The following is a 24584-nucleotide window of genomic DNA, read 5'->3' on the forward strand; positions in this document are numbered from 1 at the left end:
CTCTGTAGGGGAGGGAATGATGTTTAATGTGCCAGGTTTCTTATACAGATGAAGCAATGTCATGAGCCATTATAAACAGTTGTGCGTGTGATTCCACTCAGGGTATGTGTGTGTGGCTTCTGAGTGGAATATAATACAATAGTCTGCTGAGCGTATATGAATCAGCAAAGAGAGGCCTACGGAAACATAGACTCACTAATGTAAATAAATTAATGATAATACCACATGTTACTGTGAATACTCCATGGAAACATAGTCTCACTAATTTAAATAAATTAGTGATAACAGCCATAAGTGGCGCTTCATATGAAAATGTGGTATTTCTGAATAATGTAGAAGTCTGAGGCCTCTAGAGATCACAAGAACATTCTAAACAAAAGAAAGGGGTTTTGCATGTTGGGGCCACAAATAAAACAAAGAAATTATGCTCACCAAAATATGTCCAACAAAATGTATTCCACTATAAAGCCAACCCCAATCTGAATGCAAGGAATAGTCACTGTCAAATTACCATTGTTTTTGGCGGTAAGAAAATACCGCCAAGCCCCAAGTTTATACAAAATACCCTACAGCCAACCGCCCATCCCCTTCAGCCACAGTTAAAAACCGTGGATGCACTATGGACTCTGACCTAACCCTCTTTCGTCAAATCAACAACATATCTAAGTCTTTTCATTTCCATCTCAAAATTCGAGGCACATTTTTCCCTACCTCTCCTCCCCGATCAGACTTGCTGCTGTCTTGTCCATTGTAATCGCAAGACTGGACTATGTTAACTCCCTTTACCTTGGAGCCCCGGCATACCACCTTGATAAACTACAAAGAGCACAAAATGCTGCTGCCAAATTGCTACTAGCGCTGGGTCCAAGAGGCCACACCTCTCCCGCTCTCAGATCCCTCCACTGGCTACCAGTTGGACGAAGGGCCACTTTCAAGATCCTGGGCATCACTCACCATGCAGTGCACAAGACCGGCCCTCTATACCTGCAAGACAAGCTAAAACCTTACCTACCTCCCACCCTGCATCCTAAGATCAAGCTCCACCCTCCTGTTAGTGTTCCAAACCATCAACTCCTTCTGAGCCTTGGCCCCTACTCTGTGGAACCTGCTTCCACCTCACATATGACACACCTGACTATTTGTCATTCCACAAATTACTAAAAACATCGCTCTTCCCATAACACCACCGAGCACCTAAAGATACGTCTGAACCCCCAACAACCCAATGACGAAACACACAATGAGTCTTTCTACCTGGTGTTTAAAGACCTCCGATCCTACCCACATGATAGGATGGAATTGATAGAGTGGATAAAGAGGATGGATAGAGCAGATGGAGTGGGTGGATGGAGTGGATGGAATTGATTGAATGAATGGATGGAGTGGATGGAATTGGATGGAGTGGATGGAATTGGTTGGAGTTGGATAGAATGTATGAAGTGTATGGAGTGGATCGAATGGAATGAGTGGAATGAGTGGATGAGGTGGGTGGAGTGGGCGGAGCGGATGGAGCCGATGGAGTGGGTGGAGCGGATGGAATGAATGGAGTTGATGAAGTGGATAACATGGATGGAACAGGATGGAGCGAATATAATTGGATGGAATAGATGGAGTGGATAGAGTTGACGGAACAGACAGAGTGGATGCAACTGAAAGATTGGAAGGAGTTGATGAACTGGATGGAGTGGATGAAACTGATGGAGTGGATGAAACAGGTCGAGTGGATGAAACCGATCGAGTGGATGGAACGGATTGAGTGCATAGAAAACGATGGAGTGGTTGAAACGGATGGAGTGGATCGAGTGAATGGAGTGGATGGATAGAGTGGATAGAATTGGATGACATGGATAGAACTGGATGGAACTAGATGGAATTGGATGGAGTGTGTGGAATTGGATGGCATTGGATGGAATTGGGTGGAGTGGATGGAGTGGATCAAATTGGATGACATGTATGGAACTGGATGGAGTGTGTGGAACTGAATGGAGTGGATGGAACTGGATGGAGTGGATGGAACTAGATGGAGCAAATGGAAAGGACAGACTAGATGCAGTGGACATGATGGGTGCAATGGACAGAGTGGATGGAATGAACAGAGTGGATGGAATGGACAGAGTGGATGGAATGGACAGAACAGGTGGAATGGACAGAACAGGTGGAATGGACGGAGTGGATAGAGTGGATGGAATAAATGAACTGGAATAGATAAAATGGATGAATTGGATAGATTGGATGAATTGGACATGATGAATGATTGAATAGAATGGATGAATTCATTGGATAGAATAGATGAATTGGGTAGAATGGATGAATTGGATAGGGTGGATGGAATAGATAATAGATGGATGGAATGGATGCAATGGATACAATGGATACAATGGATGGAATGGATGGAATAGATGAAATAGATGAAACGGATTGAATGGATAGAGTGGATGGAATGGATAGTGTGGATGGAAAAGATGGAATGGATAATGTGGACGGAATAGATGGAATGGATTGCGTGGATGGAATTGATGAATGGATAGAGTGGATGGAATTGATGAATGGATGGAGTGGATGGAATAGACTGAATGGGTAGAGTGGATGGAATAGATGGAATGGATGGAATGGATAGAGTGGATGGAATAGATAGAGTGGATGAAGTAGAAGGAATGGACGGGAGTGGACGGAACGAATGGGGCAGAATGAAATGTGCGGAATTCGATTGAATTCGCCCCACACATTGTATCACTGTGCACCCTGTACCCCTGTTCCCCATGCTGCTGCTATATATCTGTATCCCTCCATATATGCTATACATCTGTATACCCCCTATATACCCGTATAGCCCCCTGTCTCTAAGTGTCTGTTTGTTGCTATATTCCCACCATCCTGTTCATGTGCCTGGTCTTGGGCGCTGTAAAAATAACCACCACATCACATCACCACTCTTACTCTCTATTATACACCATCACTCAACTAGAACACAGCTATACCCCTGGTTAATTTGGCCTAGCTGTCCACATACGAATACGACCTCATCATCACCTCATCACTCTAATAAAAGGCAGCTAGCCAAGCACATTTTGGCTTAGTTGCTCACATATGCATCCTTCAGGCCTAACGCAGCCAGAGCCCAGTCTGGATGTCTACCCACCAGACTGCACACATTCAACTGACATCCCCAGCACCACATGTAAACGCTAGAACGCAGCTACCAACCGGCAATTAACAGATGCACACTTATCTGGGGCACCCATGCACTCTACAACACTATCTCTCTCTACTGACTAGAACTATGGTTCCCAAGGGTGTTCAACCTACCAGCACTTTGAGGTCATACCAATGATATACAGAGCTCTATATAAATGCCAAATAACATAACGTAACATACCCACACTTGAAACAGTTGGCCACTTCCCATACTTGAATTCTTCTCATCTCTCTCCTCATTAAACGTTTAACATTTCGGATTTCTACATCAAATGTACAACTACCCTTTGTACCCTTTCACGGCATATGTGCCACCTGGCGCCACAGTTTCACATGTATGGCATATAATCCTACCTCAATTTCATTGCCAAAGGTATCGTCCATTTTAGCGAAGCACTTTTTTATCTATGGCTGCAAGCTGCCCACTTACTTTACCAAGATTCTATATTGCCCAGCTTAGCTGATTTCTACCACTATTAATGTCTATGTCACCCACCACCAACTTCACCTTGTTTTCTGTTAGGAGGGTGGTGCGTTATACCAGTGCCGCGTGATCACTGAACTCGTTCTGTTTTACAGTTATCTTTTCCACATAGTTAATCAGTGTGCCGCTTACAAAAAAGGAATCCGGGTCACCTTTTCTCCTCTACAAAATCATGCATACTTTCCACGGTTATGACTCTCAATGCGTCGATTTAACATATGTAGCTCCCAAACCTTCATGCGCTTTAACTAGAGTCTACCGAGCCTATTTGTATCCTTCTGCAACATAACACTTTCCCCCCAAACATGTGCTTGTTGCCATGTTGCTCATCATTGTCATTACAGTTGGCATTATCTTCGTCCACATTTTTAGGCAAACCTACAAGAACTTCCGAAATACTTTCAATTATATTCTCAGTCTCGGCCCCTCCTGGGGTTTCATACACATTTAAGGCAAGTAGTCTGCCAGACTTGCTTTCTACCTTCAAATTTAGTTCCACTGGCAAAAAATGTGGGTTATCTGTATCATTTGCAATTCTAGTCGCTTTTATTTTTCTGTTTACTCTGATCAGTAGTCCCCCAAAAGGGCAGGCTGTAGTGCCATTTCTTCCCTGTGATTGAAATATTTGGGAATCACCTACATGAAAAATCGGTATCAGCCTGCTTCTTATAATTAAAGCACATAGTTTTGTAGCAATAAGTCACGGGAGCCCTAAGTGCTGGTAACGTGTATTTCCCATGGTGTTCCATGTCATTATACTGCATGTCTATGGTTGTCCTGTCCATTTAACAGGCAAGAAGGCAGATAGCCAGTCTCAATGTTGATTTGCACCGTCATTTCCAGCCGTGTTTGTAACTACAAACCCAATATTTCTTGCCGTTAGTCTTAGGTTACTCTACTGCCTCGGTGACTCGCCCATCAAAAGCTTCCCATGCTGCTCACACCCTGATTCATGGAATTATTTGTGTGTAAAACAGGGATGTGCTTGTCACTTTGTGTGCATTCTGCCATTCAGTGGCATATTGGAGGTTAATCATTGTGGTCGAATGATCCATGAGGTTTGGATTTATTTCAATGGAGGCATCACTTTTTTCACTTTCCCTAAAGGGTTTCGGAGCAACAGTGAGGCTATGATTCAATTCTAGCCCTTGTGGAGGCTGCCTTGTGGTGATCCCACTGTTTACCACCTCGACTTGCATACTGCTGTGCCTTGTGCCTTCTACTTCCGGTCCCTGAGATGGCTGCTATTTCAGTTTGTAATGAGGAGCACACATTCAGCAACACAGTTTTATCTATCAATGAGATTTGAGTGTTACTGTGTTCTCCCTCTGCCGCCTCGAACAATTCATTATTTTCACCTTCCATGTTTCTTTCTCCAGGTTGGAAGTAGGCAGTAACTTTCCTTAGATCATTGGTGGTAGCCACTACTAGATGGAAAACATCACATATGTTCCCTAAGTAGGCCCCTTGTTCTCTCTACCTGCCTGGTATCCTTTAAGAGTCTCAGAATAATTTTTGGGGCGCAGATTGTATATCCTGTTCTTACCATTTGTTTTTCCAGGCATAATAGATTAAAAATATTACCTATCAAGGTTTCTGTTTGTCTGTATATTCTGCACGTCACCCCCTCTCCGCCGAGCGCCAAGACTTCTTGACTGCAACACTTAGCAAGCACTTGTCATGGGGGCACTATGTGCTGCATTAAGATTTTTTTTATTTTATTTTAATTTTTTTAATTTTTATGTATACAGTTATAAAAAAAAGTTACACATATAGACACATTTCATAAAAAACAACATGTCCAAACTCATACATCGCATTCATATAGCATTTACATAAAATTAGCCATAGTAACTTATCCCTATATTTTTAAGCAAAGAAAAAAGTATAAAATAAGTAATTAAAACAAGCAAAAAAAGGGAACATTTTCAAAAGGATAACCATAATCCTGACCCACTACAAGATCAGATCACAAACAAAGCATACAATGACAAAAACTAATCCTATGACTAAGAAGACATAGTAATTCTAGGAACATGTCAGGATGTCATTGTTACATATTAAGGCTAATTAGTGAGCTCCTCTACCAGTTTTACCGCTTCCTCAAACTTTCTCAGGAGCTTATCGGCACATTTCCAGATCTGCGTAATTGCTATAATTAGAGTCTTACTATTTCCCAACACACATCTTAACCAGAAAGCCTCTCCATTGATGCATTCCATATCTTCAACATATTTGGAGAGATACCACTCATATGCCACTTTCATTCCTGGACAGTAAGGATATGCCTGGCAGATTCTACTTCATTTTTATCAGTGCATATTCTGCAAAATCTTTCATTTATTGGCATGCCAGACCAACCCCTCTGATTTCTAAGGCATTCAAATGATTGAATCGAATATCCATAATATTCTTTTTGTTTTTAGCGAGAGTACGAGTTTTAAATACCCCTGCGGTTCTTTATAGCTGATAGGCATATGCGAGAAGGTGTGGAGAGATTTCAGACTGGTGACCTTTAAATGACTTTTAACCCTGTCAAACGTTTCCGCCCTCTCTCCATAATCCCACTATGGTTTCCAAAACAAGCCCTCAAAAAACTGTTCGCTGATAGCTTTAAATCTATTCACTGTTGGCCCTATTCCACCTTCCAGTGTAGAGCGAAAGCTAGACAGAAGAGTATTTGGTCTAGTATACTTCAGCTTTACATACAGCTTTGCTCGATTGATTTGGATCAGAGTGGAGAGTGGAGAGTGATATTAAGCCCATCTCCAGTATGATCCCCTCAATCGACGTATAGTTACTTAGGCGCAAAATGTTCCACCAGATGAGTCCTTCAATTGTATCTGCCCAGTCCAATCAGTCTGTGTATGAAGCTTCCAGATCATAGAGGATTGCTGCAGATAGTTTCTGCTAATATATTGTACAAATTCCATAGAGGCTATATCCTGCAGTACGCTTAGAAAAAGCGAGCACCACACCTATGATGGCCAGGACCTTCATTAAGGTTTTTAAAACAGCAGGCCAGGTGAATCGATCACCAAACAGCTGCTCCAAAATTCACAGCCACCAGGTTGCTGATGCCAACACACCACACTGCATAGAGTCTGCTCACTGCTCGACTGCAACACTTAGCAAGCACTTGCCATGCGCATGCTAGGATAAGGTGTTTATAACATCAGGCCAAGTGAGTGAATTGATCATCGCACCGCTGATCCAAATGTCACAACCAGTAGTTTGCAGAAACCAACACTCTTCTCTGAATAGAGTTTCCACACTGCTCTACTGCAACACTTAGCAAGCACTTGCGTAGGGTGCAGGATTCTCAGGCTTCTTCACAGTGTCATGAGTTCTCCCACAGGATGCAGCTACCCATAAGGTTCTGAGCCTCCTTCACATGGCACAGCCACCCTCTAAACACACCTTCTTTCGTGAACAAATCTTATGAATTACTTAGTAATGTGCTCTTCTTTTAATCATGACACCAGAACATGACACCAGAACAAGAAGTTCATTAGGTGTTATATCTTCCCATTATATGTTTGTCTAAATCAAATGTATAATCTTTGAACAAACACAATTTGTCATCCACATGAATTTGAATACATCTTAAACATAATCTCTTCTGGGGAGAATATCAATTTGTATTGCATGTATTGCATTAATAATTAACACATGCATAGAAATAACATGTTATGTTCGCATACTCGCAAATAATTCATTTCATACAGTCGAATAACCAAAACAAAACATTATTGCAACACATACAAACATAAAATAAAAAGGGAGAAAACAACATTTATTTTACAATCCTGTGTATACGTTCCCAAAGGACACCAGGCCTTTAGTTTGTCATTTTAGATTGACTTAATGACACAAAATATTTAAATGTGCTAAATGGTGCTTCAAATTGAATTAAACTGCCATGCTAATGTACCTATGCCATAATGCATTAAGCAAAAAGGGGGCACAATGCTAAAGTGCCGACTAGCATTAATTCAAATATGTTTGCTTATGTTCTAAATAGTACAGCCCTCTATGTCAGTTGGTATGGGTGGCAGCTAGTTTCGATGATTAGCCAGCGGCCTCATCTTCCTCAGAGCTGAATTGAGGTCAAAGGTGAACCCTTGGAAAACCATAAGCGAACGCCATTTTAGTATATTGTATCTGCAATAATTTGCTCAAATTCATATAGATGTGGATTAAAATCATGTAACCATATGTTTTCCTGAATTACATGGGGATCAACAAATAAGGAGAAATGCTAAAACATCATTATTTGCGGAACTCAAAATAGGTACTGCAATATTAAAAGATACAATCAATACTTTTTATAATGTAGTTATAGGTCAAACAATGGACAGCGAATTGTGTATTTAACTGAAACGTCCGCGATCTTGTGGTAAAGATTCCTTAAGGGAAGGAAGCCATTTCTTTAAGCAGCAAAACTCGTGTCTATAATATAACGCATCTTAAATTAAACCTATCGTCAATCGTGAACGACGAGTTCAACGAGAATGCACATTCTGCTCCTCTATAGAGAATGTAATGCTTACCTTGTACTGGCACGCTTTCCACCTGCCTTATTCACACAAGTGCAAACTGCTCATACCTGGGCGAGGCGTTTACCATTCATTTAGCTCACTGCTGAAAACGTTGTTGTCCCGATCATGTAAATAGCGTAATGGTGTAATTTGGCGTAGCAACATGTCCTGTCATGCCTAAACCGCTAAACTTCAGTTTATTTATTCAGAGCGTTTGCGCGAAGGGGAACTAAGTCAATCTTTAGCCGTCCAATAAGGCATACAAAATCAATAAATGTGGACTGAGATCTTCTTCATGGTGATATCTCGAACTAATCAATCAACATGTCCAAAAGTGCACACGTAAAATCTAATTATTCAATATTAAAGTATCTCCTACTATGTGCACTACATGTTCCACATCTGGTTCAGCTACTTAATAAGTAATAAGCATGTAGGTACAACTAGTACAAATGCCAAGACAAATAAATAACAGACTCGGATGTCTCACAGGGCGTAGGCACTGCTTACGTTTCTTGAGCTCTTTCTCAGGGTGCAGCATCTCACAAAGGTTCTTATGCTCTTTCCTATGCCACAACCACCCGCCAAGAATCTCTTTCTCTGGCTGCAGATGCCTTCTAAGTTTGGTGGGCTCTTTCACATGGCACAGCCACCTACTAAGTTTCTGGGGTTCTTCCACATGATTCAGCAACTTACTTCGATTTGCTTTCTTTTTCAAAGGGCAAAGTCACTCGCTAACTTGCTTGGTTTCTCCCACATAGTTTAGCCCCCTACTAAGGATGCCAGGCTCTTTCAGAAGGCACATCCGCCAGTATAAAGTCTATGGCTCTTTCATAGTGCACAATCATCCCCTATGTTTCTCTGATGTTTTCACAGAGTGCAGTCACCCAGTAAGATTCTCAGTTTCTTTCACAAGACGCAACCACCAAATAAGGTTCTCAGGTTCCTCCATGTGATGCAGCAACCTGTTAGGTTGCAGGGGCTGTTTCACAGTGCACATCCAACAACTACATATTTTGGTTACTGACAAAGCACAATCACCAATTAAGGTTCTTGTACTCTGTCTCAGGGCAAAGCATCCAATATTTATATCAGGCTCGTTCATGGGGCGTAGCCACCTGCTATGATTATCAGGCATCTCCACAGCTCATAGCCATCTGCTAAGGCTCATGGGTTCTCCCATAGGGTGCACTAATCCACGAAGGTTCTCAGTTTCTATCACAGGACTTAGCTGCCCTCATGTTTTTGTCTAGGCCAACATGGTGCAGCCTCCCACTAAGGAACTTTGGTTCATTGAAAGTTTGCAGGCAACAGTAAGGTATTTTTTTTTTTTACAGGTTGAAGCCTACTAAACATGTTTCTCTCAATATTTAGCTCTTTCACATGGCACAGCCACCCACTTATGTTCTCTGGTTTTTTCATCGCGGAAAACCGCCCAATAATGCTCTAACGGTCTTTCACAGAGCTCAGCTACACTATAAAGTTCTTGGGCTCTTGCATAGGGTGCAGCTTCAGTATGTTTGGTGCGTTTCTGGGTTATTACACAAGGCACAGCTACAGTGTAATGTTTAACGTCCTGGCTCAGGGTGGATTCACTGCTAAGGGTCCTGGTATTTTTCACATTGCAGAGCCTTCATCTAAGCTTCTCATTTTTACCCACCTGTCAAAGCTACCCACTAACAATTTCAGGCTTTTTTCACAAGACACAGTGGTTAGGTTAATTCTTGTATTCTTCCACAGCCACCTTCTAATGTTCTTAGGCTCCCTCACATGGTACAAACACTGATGAAAGTTTTCAGGTTCTACAACAGTGCAGTGCCACCCACCACAATGCTTGTGCTTTTCCACAGGGTGAAGCCATCCATTAACGTTCTCTGTCTCTTCCACTGTGCAAAGCCACCCAATAGTGTCTTGAGCTTTTTTATAGGGCAAAGCCATCCACTGAAGTTCCGGGGCACTTTCACATGGCACAGCCACCCACTACAGTTCTCTGGGTCTTGTCCTGCATGCAGCCGCCCACTAAGGTTCTCGGGCTTTTTCACAGAAGAAAGCAACACTTCAACATTCTTGGCAGACACACACTCATGGCACATTTATCCTCTAAGGATCTCAAGACATTCCAAAGGGCACAGCCACCCACTAAGCTCCTTGAGTTCTTACATAGGCCACAGCCAAAATCTAAGATACATGATCTTTCACAAAGTGCAGCTTCCCACTAATATTCTCAGACGCTGTCCCAGGGCACTTCCGATGTAGGTGATTTGACCAAATCCATATTTTCGAAAGAGTGACCAAATCTTTTATTTTTTTTATTGCAGGGGGAGACCACCTTAAACCTGCCCTCCTCCCCCGTAACTTTATTAATATTCCTTAGACCACCCCACATATATTTTATTAAGTCAGTCACTTCTTGAAAACATTGGATTCGGTCACTGTTATGGTATTGGGCACTTCCACCAACTAAGGTACTCAGGTTCTTCCACAATATGCAGCTTACTATGTAGAGCCGTGCTCTCTTTGACAGAGGATAGCCATTCACTTATTTTCTCAGGCACTTCCACAGGGTACAGCCAAACATGTTCTCCGGGTGCAGATAAACACCAAGGGTCTTGTACTCTTTTATAGGTCACAGCTACCCACTAAGAATCTCTGGCTCTTTCTCAGGGTGCAGCCACCCACTAAAGTTCTAGGAAACGTCCGCAGGGTCCAGAAACCTTCTAAGGTGCTCTTGCTTGTTTTAAAGGGCACAACCACTCACTACATTTCTTGGGTTCTCCTACAAGGTGTAACCATCCACTTAAGATCTCAGGCTTTTTCAGAAAGTACAGCCACTCACCAAAAGTCTGTGGGTCGTTCACTGCGCACAGCCCTCCCCTAAGGTTCTCTTGATAATTCACAGGGCAGTCACCATCTAAGGTTCTCAAGTTCTCGAACATGATGCATCCACCTATTACCTTTTTTGCCTCTTTCACAGGTCATAGCCACCCGCTACATTGTTTTGATTCACTGACAACACCCATTAATGGTCCTGGGCTCTTTCTCAGGGAACAGCATCCACTAATTTTATTAGACTCTATCAGAGGGTTTAGCCCCGTTTAGGATTTTCTGGTTATTTCACATTCCACAGACATCCCCTAAGGTGTGCAGGCTCTTTTTAGGACCTACCCATAGTATAAGAGCATCAGGCAATTTTCATATGGCATAGCCACCTACAAAGGATCATGTGTTTTCCCACAGGATGCAGATAACCATGATATGATGTGATATGATAGGTTATTTATAACACGCTTAATACCCAGAGGTTTCGAAGCGCGGACCCGGGGATCGAACCTGTGTTGCTCCGTGTCGTCTTGCTTCCAAGTCGTCTTGTTTCTTTGTAAACCGCAGCACAGTAGAATAAAGATCTGTGAATAATAATAAATAAATAATTTGGCATTTATATAGCGCTACGAACCCTTAGGTATCTGAGCGCTGCTTATTATTACCCACAGTGTGTGGTGCTCATTTATCGACCTCGGAAGGATGAAACGCTGAGTTTGGCGCTGCCGGGATTCGAACCTGCGTTCGCAGGCTCTGCACTGATGTCAAAGCGAGCGCTCTACTCGCTGTGCCACTTGACCGGCTTGAATCTTTATAAGCCCGTGTTTGGTGTATTTCCTTTTGTGGTACTCAGCCTCGATATTTCCTTTTGATTTTACATGGCGGCTAGCTTTCCGGTGCTAGCGGGCAAATGTTGGAATGCACTTTCCTCGACTATTAGAGCCGAACCGCCTTTTTGGACATTAAGGTCCAAAGTAAAAGACTGGCTCTTTACTAACTCACTCTGATGCCCACACTACTATTATTTATGACCGATTTGTGAAACAAATTTGCTTGACTTTGTAGACTAGCTACCTGCCGCACAGTGGCTGCTGTACTCTCTCTCACCAATTGTGCAGTGAGGACTGTTCTCTCCTCTCACTAATTGTGCAGTGAGGTCTGTTCCTCAGCCTCTTGTATGCAACACCATTGATGTCATGTTGGCCATTCCATAACCTGTACCCATAACGAATCAATTATGATCAATGTGCCCAGATGCCTCAGTGCTAGGTGTGCTCTATAAATAATAAACTAAACTAAACTAAACTACTGACAAAATCGAACACTGAGTGGTAATTCTGTTGATTTTCAGTGGAATTACCATTACTGACATCAAATTAGGAGAAATCACCAAACGGAGGTCTGCAAAAAATCGGCAAAATTAGCGACACATGGAAATAGCCTGCCCTTCAAAAAGGGGAAGCAGATCAGGGGCCATTTTGTACTTCGCATTCCATTGAATATCAGCAGTTGGAACAGCCAGCCAAGACAAAAACAAAATGCCCAGCCTTGTCAGGGGACAACGCCAAATCCCATGTGCCAGAAATGAGCCTGTAGTAGCAAAAATTCACAAAGGGGGAGCTGACGGTACTAGCTCATGTGTTGGTGGCAAATGAAGACTTGTTGTATGGGGGAAGTAGCAGGGAGAACACAATGCAGCTGAAGGCATCCATCTAGACAGAGGTCTGTGAAAAAGTTGTGGCAGTGGGAACTGTATCCAGGGATGTCAATGACATAGAAATGATGGAACAACCAGAAGAACAGGATGCACAGTCTCCTTGCTCAACATCACAGGGAGGCAGCTGCCAAAGGAGCAGGCACATTGGAGCTCCTGGTCCTGGCTACCTGGGAGGAGACGGTAAGCACCATCCTCCACCTCGCAGGCCTGGAAGGTTTAGAAGCAACTGATTGTGGAGCTGGCAGCCCACTTGTGCCTAGTAAGTTCAATGTGCAACATCAGAATCACAACATAGAGCATGCCGTCTCCATTGCTCATCAATCTGCAGACTATGTGCTGGCAATTGCATGCACAAATTGTGCAAACCAATGAGGAGACCACATGGCAGCTCACACCCAAGAACACTTGATTTACAGTGAGAGAATACTGTCAAAAAGTGCCATGTGTGTAACATATACGTTCCCACATGTACACTGAATGGATCATCAACTCTACAGTACATGGACACACATCATCACCCATCACCTTCACACACATAGGCAAACATGTAATGCAATGGGCCAGAAATAACCCCTTATGCATATCATCCAATGGCATGCAACATATCCCATCACGGGTAGCCATGGCAACCAGGAAGAACAGAAAAGGCGGTAGCACTACAGGCACCTCTGGCATTACAATTCAACCCCAGTGCCACCCTCTCACCGCACCTCCAGGATGCAGGACAGAGTGCAGGCAGAGGTGGAAAAGGCATAAAGTCTGCATCCTCCACAACAGTGTCTGATGCCCTGACAACAACAGCAGCGGTTACTGCCAGCACTGCCATCCACACCTCTGGCAGCTGCCATGCTGTGACCACCACCACTACCACCATCACCACAACCACAGCCATATGTGCCTCCACGGCAGCCAAAGTCACGACCACCAGCACAGCTGCATCTGTCTCTGTGCCTCAGACCACCAGTTTGCCAATGCAAACCTCTGCAACAAGAGTGGCAGTGGACACTGAGGAAAACATTTCTCACAGTCCTGCTATGAAAAGGGGTCTGCCCCAACATCTTGACTGTCCATCACTTGCCTCTCTCTCCCCTCTCACTTTCACATTGTTGTCCATATACACTAACCTGCCTTTGCAGTGACATCATGATCAGGAGAGTAATTCTACTCCTGATGATGATGATAACACTACATATGTTGGGCAACGTGTATCTGGGGGGCACATGCCCCATGACCCAAAATCACCAGTCACCACAACTACACTTGATGTCATCTGGCAAAGATTGAGCCAAATGGAGCAGTGGCAGGAGTGTATGCAGACCATCACACAGGAGCAAATGGGGCATGCTCTGGCCATGCGGGATGCCATTCAGGATGACTCCAGAAGGGTGCATTCTAACTGTGGAGAGGAGCAGAAAGGTTGCATATTCTACAGCAGCAGTGGCAGTAGTCAGTCAAAGGGTGCCATAGTTGTCGGAGTCCACTTTCTCCGTCAATGAGATCTTGCTGAGTGCATTTCATCTGACTCTCCAGCACATTCATGGTGGTGACAAGACCAGCTCCATCTTGGCCACCCCCACTGTCAGATCCCTGCCCAGCACCCTATTAAGGCACACTCTAAAGAGACCCCCCCCTCATCAGCTTTGACACAGGGATGTGATAGGAGCCAAAATAAATAGGAGGCACTATGCCACAGGAAAGGTTTTGGGGATTTGGGTGGCGGTTGGGCAAGGAACTGTTGGGGAAGTGGGTGGTGGGTGGGCAAGGACTGTTCATGTGGATTAAAAAGCATCACTCCAGCAAATGAGTACAGGAGTCATTGTGTGCACTGAATATTACTAATTGTATTGATGTTCTGTTACTTTGCATACATGGGTGTTATCAAAAAAGGTTCTGAATTAGTTCATGACATATGATGCACCCCTCCCTTCCATCCTCATGTCCACCTGAATGTGGTCTCTGATTACCTTCATCATCAGAGTCTGAGTCAGATTCTGGGTGGTCAATGTCTTCATCAGGAGGCTTATGGACATTCTTCTGAATGCAATTTTTGTACAGCATTGCATAGATCCTGACCATCTTTCCGACTTTCTCAGGACTGTACATGAGTGCCCGATCTGCCTGGTGGAGGCACAGAATATTTCCTTGAGCAGTCCCAATGTGCACTAAATGCACACCCTGGTCTGTGCATGTGCCTCGTTATACACCATCTCCTCTGGAGTCACAGGCATTCTGCTGGATGTCATTAGCCATTGTAAGGAACTCATGGTGGCAACAATAAAGACAGGCACTAGTGATCACACTTCAAGGGTGTTTATTAAACTGTATAGGTAGGGTGGAACATGCCTAAACTAAACCTAAATCTAAGATGGGGGCACAATTCGACCATCAAACAATAATAAGGCATTCATAGTTGTGTCTTTGTCAAATAAAAGGGCCTATTTAAAAAAAATAAAACAATTGCAAATCCTTAAGCTAAATACAAAAAGAAGTGTGGGATAATGCTCATAAGAAAGAAGGAAGTGTTCACAAATAATAAATCAGGATGCTGTACTTCGGGTCCCTCTTCTCCACATTTTCAGCACAGGACAAGATGGGATTTTGGAACACAGCACATGATCAAGCTTTCCCAGCACAAGCTAACAGTTCCGCTCTCAGCAATCAGGGCCTTTGGTGGTTAAGTCTCTTTTCTACAAAAAGTCTCTTGCCGTCATAGGCCTGATGTATTCCAAATAATAAATTAAAGTTATTTTATGCTTGCACGTTGGGTGTTGCCTTTCACCCTTGGATACCCCTTTTCTGGGTGCAGATCCCTTGAAAGTTCCTTAATAATAGCAGGACCTCTGATAGCTATGTTTTCTTGCTTTTGAGGGCCTGACAGATTTAAAGTATCTGAACAAAGATTCAACAATCTCTTCTGTGATATTCACGAATCTTAACGTCCTTTTGAACAGATCACGGTGGACATCCCTCGGCGGGGTTCAATATTGTTAACACACTATATTTCGGGACTTAAGACTTCGCCCCTTTTTATCGGCATCCTTCTTTCAGGTTCACTCTTGCCAATCTTGTCAATTGTGCCTTTCACATTCAACTCTTACGATGCGGGATTCATTTCCCTTAGCTTCACAATCATCTGTCAGTCAAAGACCTTCGACTGTACAGAGGATTTTACAAGACCCCTGTATGACCACTTTGACCCCCTTCTTGCCTTTCCCAAGGCCTCTGGTTATAGTAGTTTCAACAATTGGGTAATCAGCCAGAGTTTCCTTAGTGAGCACCTACATGGTGCCGGACTCCTCTGTTGCTGGTTTTCCCCCTTTTGCATCAATCGCTCTTTATTCTTTCACAGTTCGATTAGCCATTTGCTACTTTTTGCTAAACACAGTTCGGTTTCTTAAGGACTCTCCCCTCGAAAGCCAGCTGTGATGAACCACTTGGCTTTCTTTATCTTCGGAGCCAGGCTGGTACCACAGAGACAAGCGTCTGTCCCCATCTTGGTTATCAGTGGAGGAGGGTCTTGTGTACCATTGACATCTGCTGCAACACATGCTGGCTATTGTTTGCATTCTTACAATTCCTTCTGGAGAGGTTTCACGGACCTTGGTTGGAAAGGGCAAGGTCGCTTCTCTCTGTGTCATCCTCTCGGTATGTGCCGACTTTCTCCTCCTCTTGAACAGCCATGCTGAGTTAGCTCTCACATCATGTGGTCTGCCTTGCTCGTATTGCGCTCTTGTGCTCCCTCTTTTATCCCTGTGGGGAAGAGAAAGGGCCGTCCGGTGTATGCGGTTCAGGTCAATTGCCTGACTTTGCCTGACCCTGGTGTTGGGACATGCCAGGTAAATGGCTTGAGTGTTAGTCCATCGCCATCCATAATATGTGTAAGTGTTCATGTCGGAAAGGGGGGAGGGTAAAGTGTGTATCCTATGTGGCAGGTTGGGGAAAAGTTGTCACTTCCATTCCCCAAGGACCCCTATCCAGGTGATCCTCCCTCACTTGTCCACCCCAGGAACCGGAACCATTAGCAATGTCTGTGTCCTGACCACCTGCATGGCAAACCCACAAAGACTAGTCAGGGAGACACCTTCAGGTTTCTCACAGCATGGCAACAGTGTGTAACCTGAGTCACCTGCAATAGGTGTCTTGATTAATGATAGGAGTTTTTGCTCATTATACATTGCAGCATGTGTAACAATTACATCAGGTAGATCACCTGAAATATATGAAGCCTCAATCTGCATGACATTAGGCATGATGGCTGATAGTGGAGGAGCACTGTTGATCCAGCAGCATGGTAAATGGGTTTATCTCCTTTGTGGCCTTCTTTTCACAAGTGCAATGTGAATGTGCATACTCTATTCCATTTCAGTGGCCTACTGCTACTTTGGCATTGGCATTTTTCTGGTTATAGTTGGGCAGTCTTGTTAATTGTATGCCATTGTGATTTTTATTGTGAGGTGGTTATTTTCAGGGATCATCAGGCACACATCAGTGCATCCTATTGGGAGGATAGCTCAGGGGCAACATGCTCGCCTTGGAAGCAAGACGACACAGACCAACACAGGTTTGATCCACGGGTCCACGTTAGAAACCTCTGGGTATGAAGCACGTTATAAATAACCTATCATATCATATCCTCTCTACCCTACTATCAGTGCAATGTATGTCACTGTTCCTATGGGGGGTTGATGTGGAAAAAGGGCAGTTCACTCTGGAGTGTCGAGCTCTGTGCCTCATGTTGGCTTGCATTATTGCAGTCACATATATCATATGCTTGCATCTGTTTTGACATGTCTCATATGTTTTTATAATTTTATATTGGGCAATTATGGTTAATACAAAATGTATACACATTAAACCAATTCATAATAAAATTACATATGCCTCATATGTGTATGGAAGTACTCATCCCCCATTCACCCCTTCAGATCCCATGGGCCACATTGTGCATATCATTTTCACAGTTGCTACTTACCCAATATCCATGTATGATCATCACTGTGGGAGTCCAGGTACGCTGGCCGTGTGTGTGCTGTGAAAAGACTGGAGGGGGGTGTCTGTACTCCTGCTCTCTATATGGCAGAGTAGAGGCACAGAGAACCCCAGCCAAGATTCTATATTTGGTAACGTGGATGAGCAATTAAGGTTTACGCTCTCAGGAGGTGATGCGGGCTGGTTCGTAAGTACAGTGTAGCCCCCAAACACCACAAAGGAATGTCCACACACTATGTTAGTGATAACACAGTCTTTATATAAATAAGGTTCAAGGTTATATACACAATCACAATAACACATTTTGTGCTCCGGTTAATCTACAATAGCAAATATATACCGTTTTTATGTGGTACCACAGTTATATTTTGATTCCTTTAAAATGCATTAAATGTACTCAGTTCAAATGTCACACAAATCAGTTAATAAAGTGAACCAACAATAGACATAGGAGGAAAGAAGGTTGGTTAAAACAATAGGCAGAATAATGGCCCCTACCACTGGGCACAGGTCTGCATGAGGATCACCCACCTGGGCAACTTGTAAATAAAGATATAATAAAAGCCCAGTCCATATATTGTTTATGATAAAATCGTGGTTGGCTCTAGGTGTGGAAGTAACCATGCTAAACTCTATTGTCTTTTGAGCATGCTGGTAGGATTCATGGGTCGCAAGATCACAGGAGCAGGTGGGGTTTAGCCAGTACCCCAATTGTTGAGTAGGTAAAGAGAGTATTCTCCTGGCTATCTTGCTTCTAGTTTTTCCAAGAAAAGGTTCTAACACAGTGGTTGTTGCGATACAAGATTCGCTTTTATTTGTGCTAGTAGTGGATTGTTCAATAGTCAGTTGATATGCATTACATAAGGGGCAATTGTGTCCCCTGGTTGTCAGCCGACACGTGTTTCGACCCGTGGGTCTTTATCAAGGCTGATGAGGATTCAAAATCATGTGAAGTGTACAGTTTGTGACATGATTGTGACATACATTATTATTTAAGTGTACAGTGAGTGGTGTTGGGGGAGGTGGGTTGTTGGCAAGTAATGCAAAGTGAATTAGGGCACATACAATGGATGCAAAGAAAATCATTTGAGCAGAGGGAGAGAGGAAAAGCACAGACGAGAGGTTAGCATAAGTCATGGGGGGTTCATGGTTAGTGGATTTAGAGGGTGGATGCCTCTTACCTATTGAATGCAGTCTGTAACACCTTGTGGGGTCCTGGTTCGTAGTGGTGGGTGGCAGTCCTAGATGGACAGTGGCTCCTGTTGGGCCCTGCAAGGCAAGTAAGGTACTGTTAGGTGAGGCGTGGTGTCAGGTGCCAGGGCACGGGTGTTGGGAGTCCCAGTGGGGGCTCTTGTTGAGGTCATTACTGGTTGGTGGTGTCCTGGCATATTGCGGCTTGCTGGAGTGTGAAGGGTCCTAGAACTTGCGAGAGTCTGCTCTTGATGGTGTGGTGGCTGGTGTGCCGTGCTGCTGAGGCCCAGGTTGGGGAAGGGGCCAATTGCATAGGGTGGTCAGCCTGGCGTGTTGCGGGAGAGGTGATGCGCTGTGAATACTATGGCCGTGTGAAATCGCCTGATGTCCTGCATACCCAATGGGGTAGTGGCAAGTGAGCAGGGGGCCAGTCTGTATGCTCTGTGCTGCGGGTGTACGCCCAGTGCACCAATGGTTTGGGCTGGAGGGAGGATTCCGTTGTGGTGGTTGCCCTGGAACATGTGGTGGGGGTGGGGGGAGTGTGGCCATGCACCGTTTGGTGTCGGGCGAGTGGTCCAAGTCCCCTCGTGAGGGTATTGCGGCTGTGCGGGCGGTGCCGGGCTGCCGGCTCCTGGTTGGAGGCAAGTCAGGAGAGAGCTGTGGGCTCAGCTCAGGAGGAACGGTTCGTTCCTGATGGGTGGGGAGCTGGCGCCGGCCCGGCCGTGTGTTGTTGGAGATGTCGGCCGAGTCCGGTCGCCGCCGTGTAGGTAGTGGAAGCGCTGTGAGCAGGGGGGGGCGGGCTGCTCCTTACCTTTGTGCCAGTCCGTGAGGCTTTCTGGGTGTAGCTCCTGGTCACGGTGCTTTAGGATGAAGACTCCCTCTTAAGGCTTTGCACATGTGAAGTGCCGAATCACATATGGTGAGCTCGGCGCATGTGCATGGGAGCAGTGTTCATGCGCATGTTACTGCGCATGTCTGTGAAACAGACAGTGTTCCTCCCTTGCGCATATGCCGAGGAGGAATGTGTCTGTCTGGGAGAGAGTTTGTGTGAACTGTGAGCGGGCTGGGGGGGGGGCAGCCCGGGGTGCGCGCGATGGGTGTAGCTGTGATCCCATGTAGGATCGGGGGAGCCTTATTGGCATGTCCAATGGACGCGGGGGTGTTAGGAATAGCAGGAGAATTGGAGGATGCTGTCCGGATTGGGTCCTGGCAGGAGGAGGGGTGGGCGGTGCCTGCTCCTGGAGGGAAGGAGGGGTTTGTCGTTCCCATCCCAATGGGTTGGTGTGTCCACTGCATTGGGGATATGAATCGGGGTCCTGCTTGCAATGTTGTGGCTCCACCAGGATTGGTGGGTATGTTCCTGTAATTCTCTAAAGGGAGTAAGGCTCCCCCCCGATCCTACATGGGATCGAATCTGGGCTGCTAAGTTCCTGGTTTTACCCCATAGAGTAGATTGCCTAGATGTTTCCTGTGCTGAGCTGTCTATCATTATACCCAGATATTTGTAGGATTCAACAGTTTCAATCTTGGTATTTTCCAGGAACCATCCTCTGTTACGGCTCTTATAGGAATGATTTTTCGCTAGAATCATGATTTTTGTTTTGGATTTGTTGATTTCCAGTTTATTTGCTTTTATGTAATTTGCCAAGTTGGTCAGTTGACGCTGTAATCCAATCTCAGTTTGGTGTAACAAAATGAGATCATCTGCATATAAAAGGCGAGATATATTTGTGTTGCCTATTTACGGTGGAAAAGCTCGAACTGAGATTTCTGTATCCTTGAAGTCGCCGAGGAAGCTGATGAAGAGAGCCATTGTTTTACCCCCCGCTCAGCTGGAATCTCTTCTGACAGCGTTCCTTGCTTGTTGAGACAAACTCGCAGTTTGTTGGCTGTATGCAGTGCTTTCATTGGATTCAGTATTTCGTTCAGGCATTTCCAATTCTGCAGTTTCGACCAAAGCAAACTCCTGTCCACTCTATCAAAGGCCTGCGAGAGGTCTATGAGGGCCAAGAACACTGGTGGCGAGCCCTGCTTTACCTTTGCTTTAATCAAGTTTTGCATCAATATGTTTACCGAAGTTCCACCGTTTTTTAGAAGACATTTTTCATTTCAGAAATGCAGTTAGCACAATGAGGAAAACACACAGAGGAAATCGGGTGGTGTGGGTGGATCTAGCCATAGGAAGATGTTTCCTTGAATGTATTTATTTATTTATGTATTGCATTTATTATACTCCCAAACCCGGAGGTATCACGGCATAGGTTACAGAAGGCTTGAATCTCTAGTTACAATAAGAAATGTTACAGACATTATAGGCAGAAGACGCCAAAAACATACCGGCTAGCAACACTGGTTACTGTGAGTGATGTAACACAATATTAGACAGAAGAAGCAGGATACAACCGGGGTCATAAGCAATACATTTAGGGGCTAGTGGGTCGGACAGTTACAATTGAATTTCAGTATATTTGTCTAACCTGCAAAGAGGAAGGAAATGACAGAAGGTTGCTAAACCAGGTGATGACTGTAGTCAAAGAACTAGTATTTATTAAAAAAGCCAGGTTTTTAGGATTTGTTTTAATCTAGGGTGAGAAGGCTCCTTTTCAGTGTGAAAGGGAAGGAGATCCAGGTTTTTGGAGCTAAAACCTGAAAGCTACTTCCCCCGGCCCTCGGGAGTTTGAACCGTGGGACGCAGCATTGGGAGTTGTTGTTAGATCTCAAGATTCTTGCTGAGGTATTGTGCATCAATGCAGAGCTTTTTGAAGAGTATTCTTGCTTTAATAGGCAACCAGTGCACTTCCCTTCTAATCTTGGAGATATGGTCAGACTTTTTGATGCTGAATGCTGCGCTATGCACTTTATTTTGTAGGAGTTGGAGTTTTGCAAGGTTAGAATTAGAGGCGCCTAGTAATAACACGTTGCAATAGTCTAATTTAGACAAGGTTAACAGAGGGATCTATTAAAAAGGGTTTGAGAGGGAGTAGCTGGGCAGATGTGTCTTCGGGCTCTGAGAGAAAGAGGTATCAGGGAGCTGGCAGACAGACGGAATCCAGTGCCGGGGGCCATTTGATGTTCGAGCGAGTCCTTATTGAGCGACCCTGGGTGGAACAGGCGAGAAGTCTGATGAAGATTTACATGCCAAGTTGAGTCCGAAATATCGCTGACATATCTGGGTAAATATCAGTCTAAGTTAGAAATTGATGGGCTGGCTGTCGGTAAGTTAGTCAGGGAGATAAGTCACTTCATTTTAAGTGCTGTTGTTGTTTAAACATGCATGTAATTCCGCATTTATGTGAATGCCATTGCTGTGTTTTTTTTTTCTCCATTCTTTTTCGAAGTGTATTTCTTGGAAAGGTCCCTGTGCCAAGGGCAGTCGGAAAGACTTAGCACAGACAAAGAAATGGAAGATAATGAAATGTGTTCACACTGCTTAAATATAATGTGAGCAAAGCTGGTATCCCATGTAACTTGCATATTTTCACTTTATCATAAAGAAACAAAAACATTACATATTCCTGTGTTTAGTCTTTTTATTTGACACGCATACAGAGACAGAAGTGTAACAAAAGATATCTGAAAATGAAATAGCTATTTAGCTAGAGAGTCAGTATGAATGTACAGTATTTCAATGTTCTTGCTTTACAACTGTTCAAACTCAGCCACAAGGCCATAGTGTGGTATTGTACATAAAATACCACGAGGAGGGGGCATAAGCTATCTACCCAGAGTATATCAAGTCCAGTATCTTGCTGTTGTTAGTGACCTTGGTAAAACAATTACTAGGCAATATTATAAAATTAGTCTTACCACCATAGAAATACCCCAACGAGTTACCACAACATACCACCAAGAGTTATACAAACACCATCATATACCACCGTAATAATAAATACCACAAAGTAATATGTATAAACCCAAAATATATATCCAACAGGTGGCATGCACCTTTTGTGGGCTAGTGAGCATAACAATGTAATTTGGGGCATGTCAAGCACCTGTGACAATACTTTAGAAAATGTGGAGCCCATAATGCATGTCAGGTAGAGGCTGCATGTTGCTTCTAAGTGGGCTTGGTGGATGGTGTGGGCCTTAAATACATTTTGGGGTGCAATTGGATGCATCTGTGGCTTATTGCCTACACCTGAATTCACTTACCTCCACCAGTTATGTGGAGGTAACTGAAAAGCATTTTTGGAGGAATTACCACCTGTTTTTAGCAGTGTTTTGGCTGTATTTCACCTTGTAATTCAGCGGAGTGGCTGTTGCTTTTTCCGGTCGTAATTCTGCTGCCGGATTTAGCACTGGCAGAATTACCTATGGTTTTCTTGGCAGTAATTCTGTCAGCGCTAATTCTGCCAGCGGAATTAACACCAGTTACAATGTATCTATTTGAGATAGAGATTGAGAGAGAAAGAGAGAAAAAGAGTGATAGTGGCAATGTGAAATAGTGAAATGGGACGTCTCTGAAAAAGCCACGTCGTATGAGTTCAGGATTCAAAGAGCTGGCATCTCGGTCTGCAGTTGTGGCTCTGGTTGAAGTTGCTATTGTGGTTGCGGTCTCAGTAAAATCATGCGGCGCAGTCCCACAGCTACAAGTAAATGTGGATCATCTAGAGGGTCATGACAGGGTTTTGTTTTCTTGTAATTTGGTGGTGTGGTATAAGTGGCAGCAACAGAATGACTGCCCTTTTTACCACACCTTTTTACCACACTTTGAATCATTTGTGTATAGGTGCGTTATAAATGCCATATCATAACACCACCAAACTCGTAATGCTTTTTAGAAGATGACAAGGATCAGTTGAAGCCCCTGTCATCAACCTTAGAGCCTGCCATGAGTTATTCTGTGTAATTCCGTACTGAATTGATATTTCCCATATACACTGAAAAGGACACGAAAGCTTTGATTATCTCTGCTGAATATACCTTTAGATTGTGCTTTGTTTAGATGGGTAACCCTTAGGAAGGAGATTTATATGACATGTTATATTAATAGGCTTTTATATTGAGTAGAAAATCACCACCATAGTATGACATCTGTGGTGGTATGTTTTTATTTGGCCCAAGTCTTGCCCTCTTTAATAAAGAAAGATGTATTGAGATAAAAGGAAGTCACTGACCTTTTTCTATGAATGATTGCTTACTTTTGAACTGTGGATAGTTTGGTATTTGCAGCCCCAATATTTATAAGCAAGCAGCTCATCTATTCATCGTGTTTTCATCCTCAAAGGTAAGGGAGACTGATGAGACTCTGTCCTTTTTTTACACGGTGCACTGACGAGGAGCCTCTGTTTCTTGGCATGGCTCCCAGTAGTCTGAAAAGTGCCCCTTTAACACCTTTGCCAGTAGTGAGCTGCAGCTAGTGCACTGGAAGCTAGGGCTAAAGAAACAACATGTACTGGCTTAATTGTGGGTTTTCATAAGGGATTTGGGCTGAACTCGTTTTCTTTTTGACTTGCTCAGGCCCCAGGCACACATATCCTGCTGACCAAGCCTATAAACTGACAGACGAGATCATGCAAGACACAGGGAGGCAGCGGCTTGACCGTAACCTGACCACACATGTCACAGCGGAAGAGCTACTTTGTGATGCTTTCCTACTTTGTTTGCCCTCACTTAGAAGCCCTCTCCAAAAAAGCCATGACAT

This window comes from Ambystoma mexicanum, chromosome 1p (assembly GCF_040938575.1).
Source record: "Ambystoma mexicanum isolate Mex_15411 chromosome 1p, UKY_AmexF1_1, whole genome shotgun sequence".
Lineage (NCBI taxonomy): Eukaryota > Metazoa > Chordata > Amphibia > Caudata > Ambystomatidae > Ambystoma > Ambystoma mexicanum.